Source organism: Chenopodium album, chromosome 8, assembly GCF_948465745.1.
Source record: "Chenopodium album chromosome 8, dcCheAlbu1.1, whole genome shotgun sequence".
In the NCBI taxonomy this organism is placed as follows: domain Eukaryota; kingdom Viridiplantae; phylum Streptophyta; class Magnoliopsida; order Caryophyllales; family Amaranthaceae; genus Chenopodium; species Chenopodium album.
This window is the reverse complement of record NC_137841.1, coordinates 50,176,811-50,194,188: the sequence shown is the minus strand read 5'-3', so window position 1 is coordinate 50,194,188 and position 17,378 is coordinate 50,176,811. Positions and strand designations below refer to the sequence as shown.

General features: G+C 37.7%; 1 long non-coding RNA gene and 1 other non-coding gene across 2 annotated transcripts; both read right to left on the bottom strand.

Moving 5' to 3' along the window:
• Positions 1 to 2,547: 2,547 nt before the first annotated feature.
• On the bottom strand, positions 2,548 to 2,654 carry LOC145557181 (small nucleolar RNA R71). Its single transcript, XR_014092232.1, has one exon. It is a non-coding gene; the product is annotated as a small nucleolar RNA R71 (small nucleolar RNA).
• Positions 2,655 to 3,784: 1,130 nt separating this feature from the next.
• On the bottom strand, positions 3,785 to 4,769 carry LOC145556109 (uncharacterized). The gene is made up of 2 exons (XR_014091746.1): positions 4,392 to 4,769; positions 3,785 to 4,062 (listed from the first exon to the last, which is right to left on the bottom strand). It is a non-coding gene; the product is annotated as an uncharacterized LOC145556109 (long non-coding RNA).
• Between the last annotated feature and the right edge of the window lie 12,609 nt (positions 4,770 to 17,378).

Here is a 17,378-nt window from a genome sequence, read left to right as displayed (position 1 = left end):
AAACCTTATGCTTCGGCAATAGGATCAATCATGTATGCCATGATATGTACAAGGCCGAATGTTGCATATGCTCTAAGTATGTGTAGCCGGTTTCAGGCAAGTCTAGGAGAAGCACACTAGACAGCTGCCAAGAACATCCTTAAGTACTTAAGAAGGACTAAAGGAATGTTTCTAGTATATGGTGGCGAAAATGAGTTGGTTTTCAAAGGTTATACAGATGCAAGTTTCCAAACAAACAGAGATGATTTCAGATCATAGTCTTGGTACATTTTCTATCTGAATGGAGGAGCAGTGAGCTAAAAGAGTTCGAAGCAAAGCACTATCGCAGACTCTACGACATAATCAGAATATTTGGCTGCTGTTGAAGCAGCTAAGGAAGCAGTTTGGATTGAGAAGTTCCTAGCTTAGTGATATATCTATTTTATATAGTGTTTTACCCCCGTCCTTTTGTCATAATTAGTAGTGTTTTTGGCTCTTTCGAGTCATTTTTATTACGCATTGGTGTTTTCTAGTGTTTTCTTAGTTTTGGTTGAGTTTTGTAGGAAATTTCACTTTTGGAGCATTTTCCGTGTTTTTATGGATTAACTACGGAAACTGGAGGAGCACGACCATCTTTGAAGCCCAAGGCCGGTTAGAGTTATCAAGCCGGTGATTAAGGGCTCAGTAATCAGGATACCGAGGTATTTGGACAGAGTGATCAAGACCCTAAGTGGATATCCGGATCGGGCAGAAGGAATAAGCCTAATCGAAGTTTCAAGCCTCGAGGTGAAGCAAGGGCCCGATCGGGAAAGCATGTGCTCGATCGGGCAAGGTGCGCAAGAGATGTGCTGGTGCGAGGCAAAAGGTGCGCCCGATCGGGTGAGCTATTAGCTCGATCGGGCGTAGCAGTTTAGCAGGCTACGCTGAGAAAAAGACACGCCCGATCGGGCGACCTTTAGCCCGATCGGGCGCGTGTTTCTGGAGCTGCTCCTTAGACGAGCAGTTAGTTTCTAATTAGGAGTTGTTTAGAGTTTTGTTTAAGTACGCTTTAGGATTATTATTTTCAATTATATCTTTTCTTAGATTTTCTCTCTCCACTTAGATTATTTTCTCTCTCTAGACTTCTCTCAACTTTTGCTCTTGTTCTTAACTCAACTTTGTAGTTCCGTTGTTTTCGGTAACGATTTCTTCTTTATTAATTTCAGCAATTTTATTTCTTTATTCTATCATGTCTTCTTTTATTGCTTTGATTAGTTTAGATTTAATTATGCGTGAGTAGATTTATTTCAAGGGTTTATGGGGATCCATAAATAATATGAAGGGGTAAATTATTGTTGTTAATTGTGAATGCTAGATTGATTTCCTATTGATTGATTTAAATCTCTGTGACTAGATTTCCGCAGATCTTTTATGCATGAGTTTGACAATATTGATTCGAGATTCGAGAGATGAGAATTGATGTTTAGGTCTAGTTTCAATCGACAGGTTAATTTATAAATGGTTAAGTCGAGATTCGAGATATGAGATTTTAATACCGGTAAATTAATTGTGTGATTGTAATACGGAGCGAAAACCCTTTATGATCTGATTAATTTAAAGCATTGATGATTGTTTATTATGTTTTACCCTAGAATATTATTTATTGCTGAACGTATGCCCTAGATCTTTTATTCATTGTTTTCTCTTTACTCTAAATCTCCGTAGTTTAGTTTCCTTTGATTATAATATATTGGTTACTTGATAATTTAGATTGTTTTAATTAATTAGGAATAAAATGACTTGTTTCTATGTGGATTCGACCCTACTTCCCTATCTACATTAGTTAGAGGATTTAGGAATTACTTTTGATCAGGTGATACGACTTTAGCCTGTCAAAATTTTGGCGCCGTTGCCGGGGAGACGATTTTATTTTTATTTCCGATTATTTTTGTAGTCTAGGTTATTTCTTTTTGTCTCAAAGAATGTTAGTTCTTTGAGGCAAGCCTCATATTTGCTTCTAGTTCTTTGTTTATGCCCAGGTGTTCCAGATCAGGTTACATCCCATTCGATCCTGAGATCGAATGATCCTTCCATAGGCAGAAGAATTTTCACAAGCAAATTCTGGCGGGTTCTGGTGATAATAATAATCACCGAGACCCTCCAACTAATTCTAGCGAGTCAGAGGTATCTTTAGATCAAGAATCAAAGATGACGGCTCCAAAGAAGCTTATAGTTTATTCACAACCAAAGCTTACAGATTTTCCACACCTTACTCCCACTCCAACTCTTGATGGGGTACAGTTTGAGATTAAAGCCCAATAAGTAACGATGATAGAAAGGAAGCAATTTAGTGGAGCTAAGGGTGAAGACTCAAATCTTCGTATTGCAGACTACTGTCAGTACTGTAATACCATCAGGCAAGCTGGGGTCACACAAGACCAAATCAGGGAGATTCTCTTTCCTTATTCTTTTACTGGAAAAGCCAAATTATGGTTTAATAAGTTAACTAGAACTGCACTTGGTATAACTGACTGGGAAATTCTTGTTTTGAATTATTATAACAAATATTATCCTACAGAGAGAACAGCTGTACTACGGAGTGCAATTCAGAACTTTGCCCAAGAAGCCGATGAAACTTTATATGAGGGTTGGGAGAGGTTCAAGGACCTACAAAGAGAATGCCCCCACCATAATCTGGCACAATGGCAGTTAATCCAAGCCTTTTACAATGGGATTGGAAATTCATCTAGAATAATATTGGATTCTACAATTAGTGGGAGGTTTATGAACCTTAATGTTGATGATGCAGGTCAAGTTATTGAAGATATGGCGATACATAATTCCCAATATGGGAATCCTAGAGGCTTTGCTAACAAGAGGAAGCATAGTGTTGACTCCGTATCCTTTTTGCAAGCTCAATTAACCTCTATCTGCCAGAAGTTAGATTATCTTAGTACTGTAAATGTAGCTAATGTTTCTGCAATTAATAATAATGCTAATGAGGCTTTCTGTGAAAATTGTGGAATTATAGGTCATTGGGAACAAGATTGCAGGAGTTCTGTGGAGCAAGTCAATGCCTTTCAAGCTTATAGGCAGAATAACCCATCCTCCAACACCTACAATCCTAAGTATCGGAATCATCCGTACCTATCCTACCAGAGCACTAATGTTCAAAATCCACCACCAGAAGAATCACAGGCGCCACAACAACAACAGAAATATTACCACCCCAATGCTAGCCAGAAGAACCAACCCCAACAACCTTCCTAATCTTCTGACCTTGCTTTGGTAGAAATTAGAGCGATGCTGGCTAATATGCAGAAGCACATGGAGAGTAGAGATGCCAAAATTGATTCGATCCTAGCACATAATAAAATTGTAGATAATCAAATTGCGCAAATTTATGCTACTCTACAAGCCCGTGAACATGGATACAAAAATAGGCAATGAGACCCGTCCAAATATGTCTTAGAGACCACATGTGGACAGGTCTCTATCTCAGAGGTATGTTTGATAAACAGACCACCTCATCAGAGGGGTTTGTTTTTAAGAAATAAGAGACTCGTTATTAAAGAAAGGGGGTCTGTTACACTAGCGATACAATGAATAATTCAATAGGCGAAGAGACCCGTCATTAGAAAAATGTGGTCTGTCTGTTTCATAAAAAAAGACCCGTCAACGAAGAAATGCGGTCTCTTTGGATGAATTTTTTCCGAAAAAAAATATATTATTTATTATGGTAAAACCCAGTATACCCCATCAAAAAAAAAAACCCAGTATACGATAAGAACAAATAAATTTGAGTATATTAATAGAACAATAAGTATGCCTCTAAAATATACTTGTATACAATTTTTATTATTGATCAAGATTTATACTGAAAATTTACAATAAAATTACACTTATTACAACAATGAACAATGATCTTTAAAAAATAAAAAAAGCTCACTAGTAATGATAAATTAAAATAAAAATCAAGCTATTCCTTCAATTGAAGCAAATTTGGCAATACTTCAATTCATGTGGTATCATACTGTCATGTCTTTAAAAGTTCATCCATCTGTTTTGCGACTTCACAAGCATTAATAGAAGACCCAGTGCTAGCTGCACAAATTATCATTAACACCAATAAGCATCATAACATATCACCATTGATATTGATATAAATGGAGCCACAGTTAATTAGTAAATGCAAGAATTAGAAAATAAAAACTTAAAGGAAAAATGAAATTAAATAAATCATCCGATTATTTTGAACATAACACATAAATAAGTGAAATTATAGCTTAAATTCACACTAATTAAGATAACCAACCAAAGCAAACAACTAAAATTAAATCATCAATATCAATCCAACAAACTGGAGAAAAGAAAATCATGTAAAACTCATAGTGGTGGAGTAAAAATCACAAAGGAAAGAGAAAATAAAATACCTTCATTGTTACCACATACTCTTTCCCTTTCCTCCCTCAAAACTATAACTCCGACAGTCAACAACCCTTATTTTATTGCTTTATTCTTCGATCTACGCCCTTCCAACAACCATCGTTCCTCCATTGTTGTCTCCTTTCTCTCATAGCACTTTCAATCACCGATAGAAACTAAGAATTCGAATCCGAATCCATCAAAGGAACAATCTGATTTTTGTTGCATCTTTCTCTTATGGTGATGATTATATATTTATATGAAAGTAATAAAGAATCCATGTCTTACATATTCTTATAGTTTAAGTGGTGGGTGGAAGTAATCGATTGACGGCGGATTTAGTTTAGGGTTTGTGGAAAAATAAATACTCCGTAAGAAGAAAATGAAATGAAATAATGAATATAGGAGATAAGAGTGTCAGTTAGCAGACCCGTTAAATTAAACGACGGGTCTCCTATCTCTCTCAATGTATTTCTCCCATCACAATTGTGGGCACATTACATAAAAGAGACCCGTCATTTTTAATATTGGATCTTTTGCATCAAATAGACCCGTTATTTAAATAACAGGTATGTAATTAGAGGTTAGTTTTTCAAGTTTTGTAGTAGAGGAGCCCTACCAGCACAACCGATCAGGCCTACGGATCAAGCCTATGCAATTACTCTAAGGAGTGGTTCAAACTATGAAGGGCCCCCTAATGCCTAGAGATGATGAACCTGTTTTAATAAATAATGCTAATTTTGATTCTTTTAAACCCGACAGTGTAGCTAATAGCCCTGCAGGGCTAAAGAATAGTACTAATATATCTGATTTTACATTGCAGGGTACGACTCCAGGGAAGGTAGCAGCTCCAGATAAGAGCAGTAATGCTCCAAAGCCAGTTATCAAACTTCCATTCCCTAATCGTCACTTGAAAACAAATTTTGATAAGCAGTTTGGTAAGTTTCTAGAGATGGTTAAAGAATTGCAGGTAACATTTCCCTTCACTGAATTAATTACACAAACTCCTGCATATGCAAAATTAATGAAGGAAATATTGACAAGAAAAAGATCTATTAGTGAGGTAGAGACTGTAGCTTTCACTGCAGAGTGTAGTGTCGTACTTCAAAATAAATCTCCACCTAAATTAAAAGATCCGGGTAGTTTTTCTATCCCTTGTCATATTGGCAATCTAATGATTGATAATGCATTGTGTGATTTGGGTGCTAGCGTGAGTGTTATGCCATTATCTGCGTGTTCCAAGCTAAATATGGGTAAATTAAAAGCTACTAATATTACTCTACAAATGGCCGACCGTTCTTTTAAATACCCCTTGGGTGTTTTAAAGGATGTTCCTGTTTAAGTAGGTAAATTTTATATACCTGTTGATTTTGTTGTTCTTGATATGGTTGAGGATATGCAAACCCCAATTATTTTGGGGAGACCATTCCTTAACAATGTAGGAGCAATTATAGATGTGAGATGTGGCAAACTGACACTATCAGTAGGGGACGATAAAATTATTTTTAATCTTAATAATACCCCTAAAAGCCCCATGATAGAGGAGAAGTGCTTTAGTGTTGTTGTGGTCCAAAATTGTTCTAACAAGCCCCAACCTCTTGTGAAAGATCCCCTGGAGGCGGTATCTTGTGTTGCATCCTTTACAGAAGAGATAGACAAATAGCAGAAGGAAGTTGATGCAATTTAAAGGGTCCTCTACACTATCGGTTTTGGCTTTGAGGATGAGAAGGTGGAATTAAACAAGCAAGCTATGGTAATTGAGCCTACAATAAGTGTTCCGTCAGATCGAGTTGCAAGTGCTAAATGTAATGACAATTTGAAGCAACCATCGATCGAAGAGGGATCTCTGGTGCGTAGCATTAAAGAGCTCAGTCCAAGTCAAGGAGGATCCACCAGATAAGGTGAATTGGCATCCCACAGGGTATGTCAGGGTGCCGTGTCGTGGCCTAAACACCGCTCGACCGGGTGAGAAACCACCCGACCAAGCGTTAGGCCAAGGGTCCTAGTTCTTGAACTTGGTAAGAAGGTTGTGCGGGACCTAGATAAACCAGCGCTTTGCGGGAGGCAACCCGTATTTCTTGCTTTCTAGACTAGTTTTTCCTTTATTTTATTTTATTTTATTTTTATTTTTATTTTTATTTTTACTTTTAGAGAGGTGAGGAGAGTGCAATTATACCTTTCATAAGTGTTTTTGTACAGGTATTTGGTCATAAACTAGAGATTTAAAGAGAAAAAGTTCGAAGAAAAGAGCATTATGATTTGGGTACAGGCCCGATCGGGCGAGGCTCACCCGATCAGGCGCGCACCTAAGTGTCAAAAATAGAGGAAAAATATGCCTGATCGGGCAAGGAGTCCCGATCGGGCGCGTAACTTGAGTTTTATTGGAGCTTTATTTCGCCCGATCAGGCGCGCAAGTGAGGTTGGAAATCAAGCTAATTTCGCCCGATCGGGCGCATTTTTTGGGAAATCGAGTGATGAAGAAAGATATATCGGGCGAATCAAGCCCGATCGGCCGGGCAAATGGAGAAAAATTACTTCTCAATCGCGCCCGATCGGGCGGAGCTTGCACGATCGGGCGCGCAATTGGGGTTCAGGAAATCACATTTTCGCCTGATCGGGCAAGGCTTGCCCGATAGGGCGCGTCTCTTTTTGTCGGGCTATTATTTCTTTCTTTCTTCTTCTTTTCTCACTTTCTCCCTATTTCATCTTCTTCATCAACACTTTCTCTCTTTAAAACCTCCATTTTCATACCTTCAAACTTCACTTCTTTTCAAGATCTCCTCTAATTCTTCCATCCAAACTAAATTTTTTTTACATATTCTTAATCCCCTCATCTTTATCTTCAATCTACACTAAATTTCTACCACTTTCTCTCAAATTTTCTCAAAACCCTACGAGAGATAAAGCTTCAAATTCCCCCATTTCACACAAAAATGGCCTTCAAAATATCTAGGACTGTAAGGGGTGAAAGTTCGAGGCAACAACAACCACCAACGGTTGACCCGGAACTCCAAATTCCGGGATGGAGCGAGGTGGTGATTACCTCCAACGAACAACGACAAAGGATGCTCAACCTCATCTCGAGGCAGGTAATTCCTACACGCTTTGTTCATCATCCTACGCTTTCTAGATTAGGAATTGATAAACTGGTAGAAAAATTATTTAAGGGTATTGGAATGAGTGGTTTGTTTAAGTTGCATTATGATACTTATGATTACTTGACTTTGGAATTTATATTTAGTTTCAATGTGATAAATTCGAATGCCCTAATTACTCATGTTCAATTCCATTTTCTTAATAATGATGTGAGATTGACTTTGAAAGAATTTGGTAAACTTTTTGACTTGAAATCGGATAGACCAATTGAACCACCACAAGACAAGATTACCGTTGTCTATCAATCCCTCACGGGGGATGCAAACCTTAACCTCCAACACGCTAAAGGCACTTGGATACAACATCCCGTGCCAAAATTTTGGCAACAGTTTGTTGGCCTCACTATCTTTGGGAGGCATCAACCGGCCAATGTGAGGAAGGATGAACTAGAGTTGTTAGGTTCTTATATGATCCCTAGGAGTGACAAACTAAACATACCCCATAGGATATCTGAACACTTCCAACAGGCGGCCAATGCGGCCGAGGGTCGTAGGGTCTAGGGCCCCTATTTATTTTGGCGGCTTAGTCACCCACATAGCGGTCAAGCACCTTAATTTTGCTCCTAACAACTTTAGGAAGGTAGAAGGCCCAACTCTTATGGACTTACCCTACTTAGGTAGCCTCAACTGGATTAACGTCATTGGGGGTGAGACTTGCTGGGTCATCCCAAGAGAGTCGGGGAGGAGGGACAATGCCATTACGTTGCCTAACCCCGTATTGACTAAGTTTGAGAAGGGTCAACCTTCTTACACCTTTGAGTTAGGTAACCAAGGTGAGGCTCAAGTGGCTCACCAAGCACTACCTTCACCACAACCTCAATTTCACCCACAACCACCACCCCAACCCTACACTTATGACATCCCCACATCTTCCACGAACTATAACATTGACCCTAATGCCCCTTATGACTTCTCGGCTTTTAGGAGCCAACTTTATAGGATTGAGATAGGGCAAGGGAGAGTGCAGAGTATGGTGCGAAACCTAGATACTAGAGTAGGGTCTCAATATAGGAGGGTTGGGAACGTGGAGAGAAACCTAGGGAGGGGTTTATACACCATGTATGATGATTATGCACGTCAGGGGGCTATTCCCCCCGAATCACTTGTTTCCGATTGGTTTCAATATCCTCAAGGAGGATATTTGGACCCCGGTGCCTTTGATACTTATGTGGATTACTCTTCGGTCCATAGTTATGGGACCGATGCTCCTTTTGGTGGGCTTGGGGGGAATGTGGACCCTAACTATTTTGCAGGTGGTTCGGGTTACGGAGGTGGTGGTCCTAGCCATGGAGGAGCCGGTCCTAGCCATGGGGGAGGCTATTTGAGGATGGATGAGGATGAGGAGTAGCTACTTATAGCTACAATCACAAGTCAATAAGGGCATTGCTTGATTTGGCTTGGGGGGTGATCTTGTTTTTGGTAATTCTCTTCCTTTTCTCTATTTATTTGCTTTGTAGTATAGTTTTTGTGCTTTCTTTTATTGCTTTCCTATATGAAAAATACAAAAATAATTGAAAAATAAAAAAAATACAAAAATACGTTACAATGAACTATAAATTATTCTTCCCTGTGCTCCATACTTGAGAAAACTTGTTTTGATTCTTGGTATATGATGATGAGCATTGTGGATTTGTTGATCATGATTTTAAGTTTAATTGCTTGGATGCCTTAACATGCGTCAATTTTGTCCAACTACTTGTGAATATAGTGCTTGACTAGTTGATTTGGTTAGGAATGTGTGTTTAGTTCCTGGTATGTCGATGAATTTGAGTATTGGTTTGCAGCTATGAGTAGTGTTTCATGACTCGTTATTATGCACATGAGTAGGACGAAGGCGTTCATTCTTTTAGGTATGCTTCAGAATAATTTAGATACATTTGTTCCCTTCTTGTTACCCATGTTGTTGCCTTGACTTTTTGTTGTTTACTATTCACATTACAAGCTATATTTGCCCCATTGGTTACTAGTCCCAAGCTTGGCTTGGGGAAGCTATTAGTGAGTAAGGCGAGGGAGTTTGTAGTGTGCTTATTATTTGCACAATTTTGGTGGGTTTTGAGAAGTTATTTGTTCTTGATCATATTTGTTTTGATGAGTTTAAAAGTTCAATGTTCTTCAAAAAATAAAGTATGATGATATGAAAAAAAGAGAAGAAGTTCAAGGAAAAAAAAAGTTAAAAAATGAGAAAAAAAAAAAGTGAACTTCAAAAAGAAAAAAAAGAGCAAAAAAAAAATGTCATATGTTCAAATGATCTAAGTGAACGAAGGTTGATCAAAAGAAAGAAAAGAAAGAAAACAAAAAAAAGTGAGTTTCAATGAAAAATTCATGTTTAATGGTTTTATTAGGATTTGGCTCCCTAGATGCATAGCTTTTCTCTCACATGTTCCCAAATATATCATACCCTTTTTCCTAGCCTTACATTACAATCTTTAAAGACCTTCTGACCTTGTGCATAGAGTTGTGTAGATGTGAAAGTGTTGCTTATTAATGAAAGTTATGACATGACATATTCCGAGTCGACTATTAAGTTGAGTGTATATCTTTTTAAACACACGAGTGTTGTGAGTTTGGGAGGGCATTGTTCACATTAAAGGGGTTGGGATGGAGAGCGATCGAGTACATCTCTTACTCGCCACATAAATGACAGTTGAGTGTGTGAGCACTAGTCTTGAATTCTATATGCTCATGTGGTTTTCTCTATTTGACAATTGTTGGGGAGGATGAGTGATTGGATGAATGAGATTGATTGATGTTGAAGCATGTTCATTAGATTTGCCTTGAATCGTTTGTGCTTGATTTAATTATTGGGGTGAGGCATGTTTTATATGTTCATTGATGAGCTCTTTGCTTAAGGACAAGCAAAGGTTTGGCTTGGGGGAGTTTGATATGTCTATTTTATATAGTGTTATACCCCGTCCATTTGTCATAATTAGTAGTGTTTTTGGCTCTTTCGAACTACTTTTATTACTAATTGGTATTTTCTAGTGTTTTCGTAGTTTTGGTTGAGTTTTATAGGAAATTGCACTTTTGGAGCATTTTCCCGAGTTTTCATGGATCAACTACGGAAATTGGCGGAGTACGACCATCTTTGAAGCCCAAGGCCGGTTAGAGTTATCAAGCAAGTTATTAAGGGCTCGTTAATCCGGATACTGAGGTATTTGGACCGAGTGATCAAGACCCTAAGTGGATATCCGGATTGGGCAAAAGAAATAAGCCTAATCGAAGTTTCAAGCCTCGAGGTGAAGCAAGGGCCCGATCGGACAAGCATGTGCTCGATCGAGCAAGGTGCGCAAGAGATGTGCTGGTGCGTGGCAAAAGGCGCGCCCGATCAGGTGAGCTATCAGCTCGATCGGGCACAGTAGTTTAGTAGGGTACGCGGAGAAACAGGCGCGCCCGATCGGGCAGCCTTTAGCCAGATCGGGCGTGTGTTTATAGAGCTGCTCCTTAGACGAGCAGTTAGTTTCTAATTAGGAGTTGCTTAGAGTTTTGTTTAAGTATGTTTTAGGATTATTATTTTCAATTATCTCTTTTCTTAGATTTTCTCTTTCCACTTAGATTATTTTCTCTCTCTAGACTTCTCTCAACTTTTACTCTTGTTCTTAACTCGACTTTGTAATTCCGTCGCTTTCGGTAACTATTTCTTCTTTATTAATTTCAGCAATTTTATTTCTTTATTCTATCATGTCTTCTTTTATTGCTTTGATTAGTTTAGATTTAATAATGCGTGAGTAAATTTCTTTCTAGGGTTTATGGGGATCCTTAAATAATATGAAGGGGTAAATTATTGTTGTTAATTGTCAATGCTAGATTAATTTCCTATTGATCGATTTAATTCTCTGTGAATAGATTTGCGCAGATCTTTTATGCATGTTTTTGACAATATTGATTCTAGATTCGAGAGATGAGAATTGATGTTTAGGTCTATTTTCAATAGGCAGGTTAATTTATAAATGGTTAAGTCGAGATTCGAGAGATGAGATTTTAAGACCGGTATATTAATTGTGTAATTGTAATACGTAGCGAAAGCCCTTTTTATCTGATTAATTTAAAGCATTGATGATTGATTATTATGTTTTACCCTGGAATATTATTTATTGGTGAACCTATGCCCTAGATCTTTTATTCATTTTTTTCTCTTTACTCTTAATCTCCGTAGTTTAGTTTCCTTTGATTATAATATATTGGTTAATTGATAATTTAGATTATTTTAATTAATTAGGAATAAAAAGACTTGTTTCCCTGTTGATTCGACCCTACTTCCCTATCTACATTAGTTAGAGGATTTAGGAATTACTTTTGATTAGGTGATACGACATTAGCCTGTCACTGAGCTGGATATCATACCAGGTGCTCAAAAGGGAATCGAGTTGTATTGTGATAACAGTGGCACCATTGCTCAATCAAAGGAGCCTAGGTCACACTTCAAATCCAAACATGTAGAGAGGAAGTATCAACTCATTCGAGAGATCGTTGACAAAGGAAATGTCAAGATGTGCAAAATTCATACGGATGAGAATATTGCTGATCCACTTACTAAACCCCTTCCATTTCCAAAGCATGAGAAACATGCCAACGAATCTGGATTGAGGCAAATGATGTAATTAGAAGTTGTATTTGTTTTTGGAGAAAAATTAGTTACATATGGAATACATTCAATTGCAGAATTATGTTTAATCAGATATATTATTATTTCTCTTATTTAATTATGGTTTTCGATGTTAAATAAAATGTCTAAAATAATTATGGATTGATGGGCTCATTAGGTTGATGACCTGGTGAATAAAACCCTACAGGTGAACAAAATCCATATATTATTTGAGTTCCTAGTTCAGAATCATTAAACTGGACATAAATGATTTCATAAAATGAACTAGCATGTATGATTGACTGGATAGTGCAGTTTTATGGCTATAGGAGCATAGTGATGATGCTCGGTCAATCACATGGATATGCATGAATGATGCATGATCGAACTATGAGTTGAGTGGGAGCTTTGGTTGCCATAAAATTGTATTGAGTCTACCTATTTAATTAGGAATGTGTCTTTGCCCCTTGAAGAGTGAGAATTCAGAAAATGCATGGCCGTGCTCAAAAGCATTACACAGTAATCTTTTGTTCTGTGAATCTAACTCGGTATTTCAAGAAAAGATTTGTAGACTAATATGATCACGACATGAGATGCAATCATATCATCAAATCGACACACATTGACTTAAGGAATTTGAATATTGCGCACTTGTCTCAAACAAGTGGGAGATTGAAGGAGTTATGTCTTCGATATGTGCAATTACTAGATATATCAAGGATCACGGTTATGGAGATAATTAGTTCATTACATAGGGTCGTCAATGTTTGGTGCTAGATATGACAATTGATCTTTGGGCTTGCTAAATGGCCCAAATACTTATAGAGAGGATCCTACAAGGCCACACATAAGAGTATTGGGTTAAACAAGTTAGAGGCCCATTATTGGGCCTCATGAGTTTATGACATACCATGTTGATAGTTGGGCTTGGATAGTTAGAAGAGTTTAATGGGTTTTGGACTTGACATGGTTTTATTTCTAGATATGATCTATAAATATAAACCATGCCTAGGGTTACATGATATAACAATTGACATACAGTGAATTTTCACACAAGCAACCAATCTTCTCAAAACCCTAACTCCCTCTCTCTCTAATCGGCTCTCTCTCTCCTCCCTGTCCGTACGGCCCTCCTCCCTTGGTGGCGCGTATGGTGGCGCGTGGGTGGTGTTGTGGTGTGCTCGTGGATCAAATCTCCATAGAAGGTTGATTGAAGTGTTCGGTCATAACTAACTAGCATTAGTGGAGGTCTAATCCGTGCTCGTGGACTTAGTAGAGGAATCACACATGGGGTTCTTGTTCTCCTTATTGTTCTTGCTTGATTACATGTGGAATCACGCTTCAAAGGTATAATTCTTACTTCTTTATATGTTATGCATGAGATCCTTGGTTTAGGTGCTATATGAATATGATTTATGTCTATTCCGCAATTTAGTACCTATATTCAGCTACAATTTTGTGGGCTAATAATTTTGATCCAATTATTTTTTTTTTGGATAGGCCTTGAAATAAGCTTTCCAACCATATATCATGATATGAAATAAAGAACAAAGATCAATTTTTGAGGAATTTTTGTGAGTTTTTTAGTGCAAGAAAAATAAAGATGTGATCTTGGATCAAGATCTAAGCTAAATAATCAACACAAAGTAAGATTATCTAGCAAAAGAACTTGATTCACTAGTCACATAGTCTAGAGAAACAAGGGTTTCAATCTAATCAACCACAAAGTTTGATAAAGATTGAGGTTTTACCACAAAGGAAAGATCACAAAGGACACAAAGAAGAGAAAGAAACTCTCAAATTTTCAATATTTAAAAACAAGTCTATTCTATTACATCATAAAGTAACTCCTTTTATAGGGAGGCAATAGTACATGAAATAAAACCCTAAACCTCATTAAATCTAAACCATACAAAATGAAAGGCTAGGATTAATTACAAGATAGTAATTAAATAAATACAATCAAAGTCACATCCCACATACGAGGAAAATTATCTAAATAATTTCAAATTAAGCTCAAATATTTTCCGATCTTGAACAAGTCAACAATAGTCAATTTGGCCCAAAAGTAGTGTCCATGCTCTCGCATCATATCATAAGTCTAATAATGATTTAAAACGAAGAAGATATGAGAAAAATACTAAACTCGGCCAAAAATCGACACCCTTTCATTAAAACGACCATTTAATAAAATCTACACATAATTTTAACTTTATTAAAATTGGGTTGTAAAATAGACTTGATAAGCTTTCCAATGATAAATTATATGCCTTATTCCAAGTTACAGATCAAAAGTTATGATTAAATACTGGAATTACCGCGCAGCAGCTAAATTGCCGCGACGCGGCAATTGCTTTCGTTGCACGGGGCATATTGCCATGACACAGTGCCTTTATGTGTATTTTTTGCATTTTTCTTCAAACGTTTATGAATTTGGACTCATTTCTAGAAAAATAGTGTACCTTGACACTGCGTCACGTGCCGCGCCACGGTGGAAGTTGCCGCTCCACGGCAGCTTCCGTCGTGTCACGGTACCCATTGTAGACATCTACTTTTGGCCTCTTGTCCTGACAGGAAGTGCAATGACAATAAATAAAACCATCTTCGTATAAGATCAAAGTGAAGAATACTTATGGATAACTAGTTAAGCCAAAAAACAAAAAAAAACTAGCCCAAATTAAATATAAAAGCTAAAAAAAAGGTCCAATTAACTAAACCCGATCATAATTAGGTTTAAGCCCATGCTTAAAACCTAATAATGACGGATTTAGGAGCGCCTAGGTTAAATCTCAGTGCTGCCGCAGAAAAAGCCGCGTGCATCTCAAACAGTCACGCTAGGCTGCCGTGCGCAACTAATTCAGTTGCACGCGACACCCAGCGCAACCTCCAGAGTTGCGCTGCGGAAGATTCAAAATTATACGGAAAATATAAAATCGAATATTACCATAAAGCCACGCACAAGACAATTAGTTGTGCTGCCCATAGTAGGGCAACCTAATCACTTGCATTGGGATGCCGCGCGCAACTCATCCTGTTGCGCGCGACACCTGCTATGGCAGAATGCTCGAAACCCTAAACCTAGTCATTCCCTATAAATAAGAGCTTAAACCCAGGCTTAGACAGACATAAAATAACCTAAAACTATGGCAAAATACTTGTGAACTTGTGCAACCTAGCCCTTCTTGTCCTAAACACTACCCTTTTGATATTTTGTTACTACGGTGGAGGTTCCCCAACAAGAAAGAGTCCATAAGTGTTCTAAACGGAGATCTAGCAAAGAGAAGTGGTAAATTCCCGAGCACTTAGTTAAATCATATTTATTTTCTTGTTGAAAACAACCTTAATTAATTAATTAGTGTTGTTTGAATACCTTTAAAATAATAAATTAATCAATTCCACATAGTATCTTGCGTTAAATAAAGATTAGAATTGAATTAAATAATTGTTGGTTGATCACTCAAGCCAAGGCGAATATTGTTTATTTTCTTGTCCTTTTCAAGAATTTCATTAAATAAGAATAAGACATTACGATGTAATTCCTACGTGAATTAATATGTATAAATAAAATCAACTAACATAGAATAAGGTATCGCGTTGCATATATTGTTTGGTGATGAAATTGTAAAAAAAGGAAGAGCTAGTAGAGGTCGTACTAGGGCTAGGATAACGATTCCCCTCTAAAAGGAACGTTATTTTAGTACCCTCGCTCCCGAACTCATTTCTGGTTTATAGACCAATTTGGGCATGGGTGAACTTATGATTCGTGCTAATTATTCCATGAAATCCACATGGAAGAAAGGCATGAACGAGGTTTATGAGTTTTCCTAGATCGTGCTAATTATTTCTGGTTTAGTAGAGGTTACATGATTAATTCGTAGTTATGGTCCAAGGTTTCCAACACTAGGTTGCCTATGGGTTGTAACAAGAATTAACTTGGATAATCTCTAGTTAGAGAGCGAGGCTTGAACGCATAATATATTCCTTTTGCACAAGAGTAAAAACAAAACAAGCAACATTACATCATGCATAAGTATAGCACACTTAAACCATTAGGGATTGGCTCATCTACTAGGGGTCGCCAACACTAGGCTTCTATCCCGAAATCAATAACAATCATCCCACCCATATCGCCAACAAAATGTTAGGAGGGCGATGCCATGAGTCAACACGTTGAGTGATTGATTTGTGCGTCGTTTCTTAAGATATGATACCTTTGGACAACCAAGCCTTTTTGACCTTAGAATGGCATTGCGTGAATCTTTACTTATGGCGTGCTTATGTGATTATGTGACTATATGCAACGTGTTAGGATAGTCTTCTTTTTCTCTTTTAAGTTTGGTCTAGGTTCCCAATTACAAAGTTGTCTCCTCGTGATTTAGCGTCATATTCAAAGGATATCATAAAAATAAAAAAATCAAGTCAAAAAGTAATCGAATACAAAAATATGATGACAAAAAAAAAACGCTCGAATTAAAAAAAATTACGAGCAGGTGGCGCGCGCAACTTCGTGAGTTGCGCGACCCCTCCCAGCGCAAGTGATTTCGTTGCGCCTGACAGCCGTGCGCAACTGAGTCACTTTCGTGCGCCCACTGGGCGAGTCAATTTTGATTTCTCAAAAAACAAATTGACTCGTGTGAACAATATCTTCATTGAAAAATTGTTAAGGGCGATGTTATCGGTTTGAATATATTTTGCTCCTTTTCTTTTTTTTTTTCTTTCTCCCTTTTTAAACAGGCGTATTGATTTACTAATCCTTTCGTACTCCTTTATGCCGGTTTTCAAGCTTGGGAAAGAGGACCCTCGGACACTCGCATTCTACGTTTTCCACCTAAAGATCAACCCCTTTCAAACCACTTTGCTTCGACAACTAATCCTAGTCCAACAACAATGCCAACCATCGAAGGACTTCAACAAGAGATTCTTCGTTTGAGAGAGCAAAAGGCTCAAGAGGCCGAGGAGAGAAGAATTAAGAAAATGGAAAAGGCTGAAAAGAAAAATGCTGAAACCTTAGCCTCGCAAGAAAAGATGGAACAATTATCCATCAAAGAAAAGTCGTTGGAGAAGCTAGTTCTTCGTTCTATAATGGGGAACAAGTAATTTGACGTAGAAAAGTTTGCTCATCCCCCAGGATTTGCTTTACCAGAAAAGTTCGTAGCTACAGACTTGCCAATATTTAAGGTGACCAATAATCCACAAAATCATTTAATGTGTTTTACTGGCACTATGGCATTAAAGGGAGTTGATCCTAAGCTTTATGC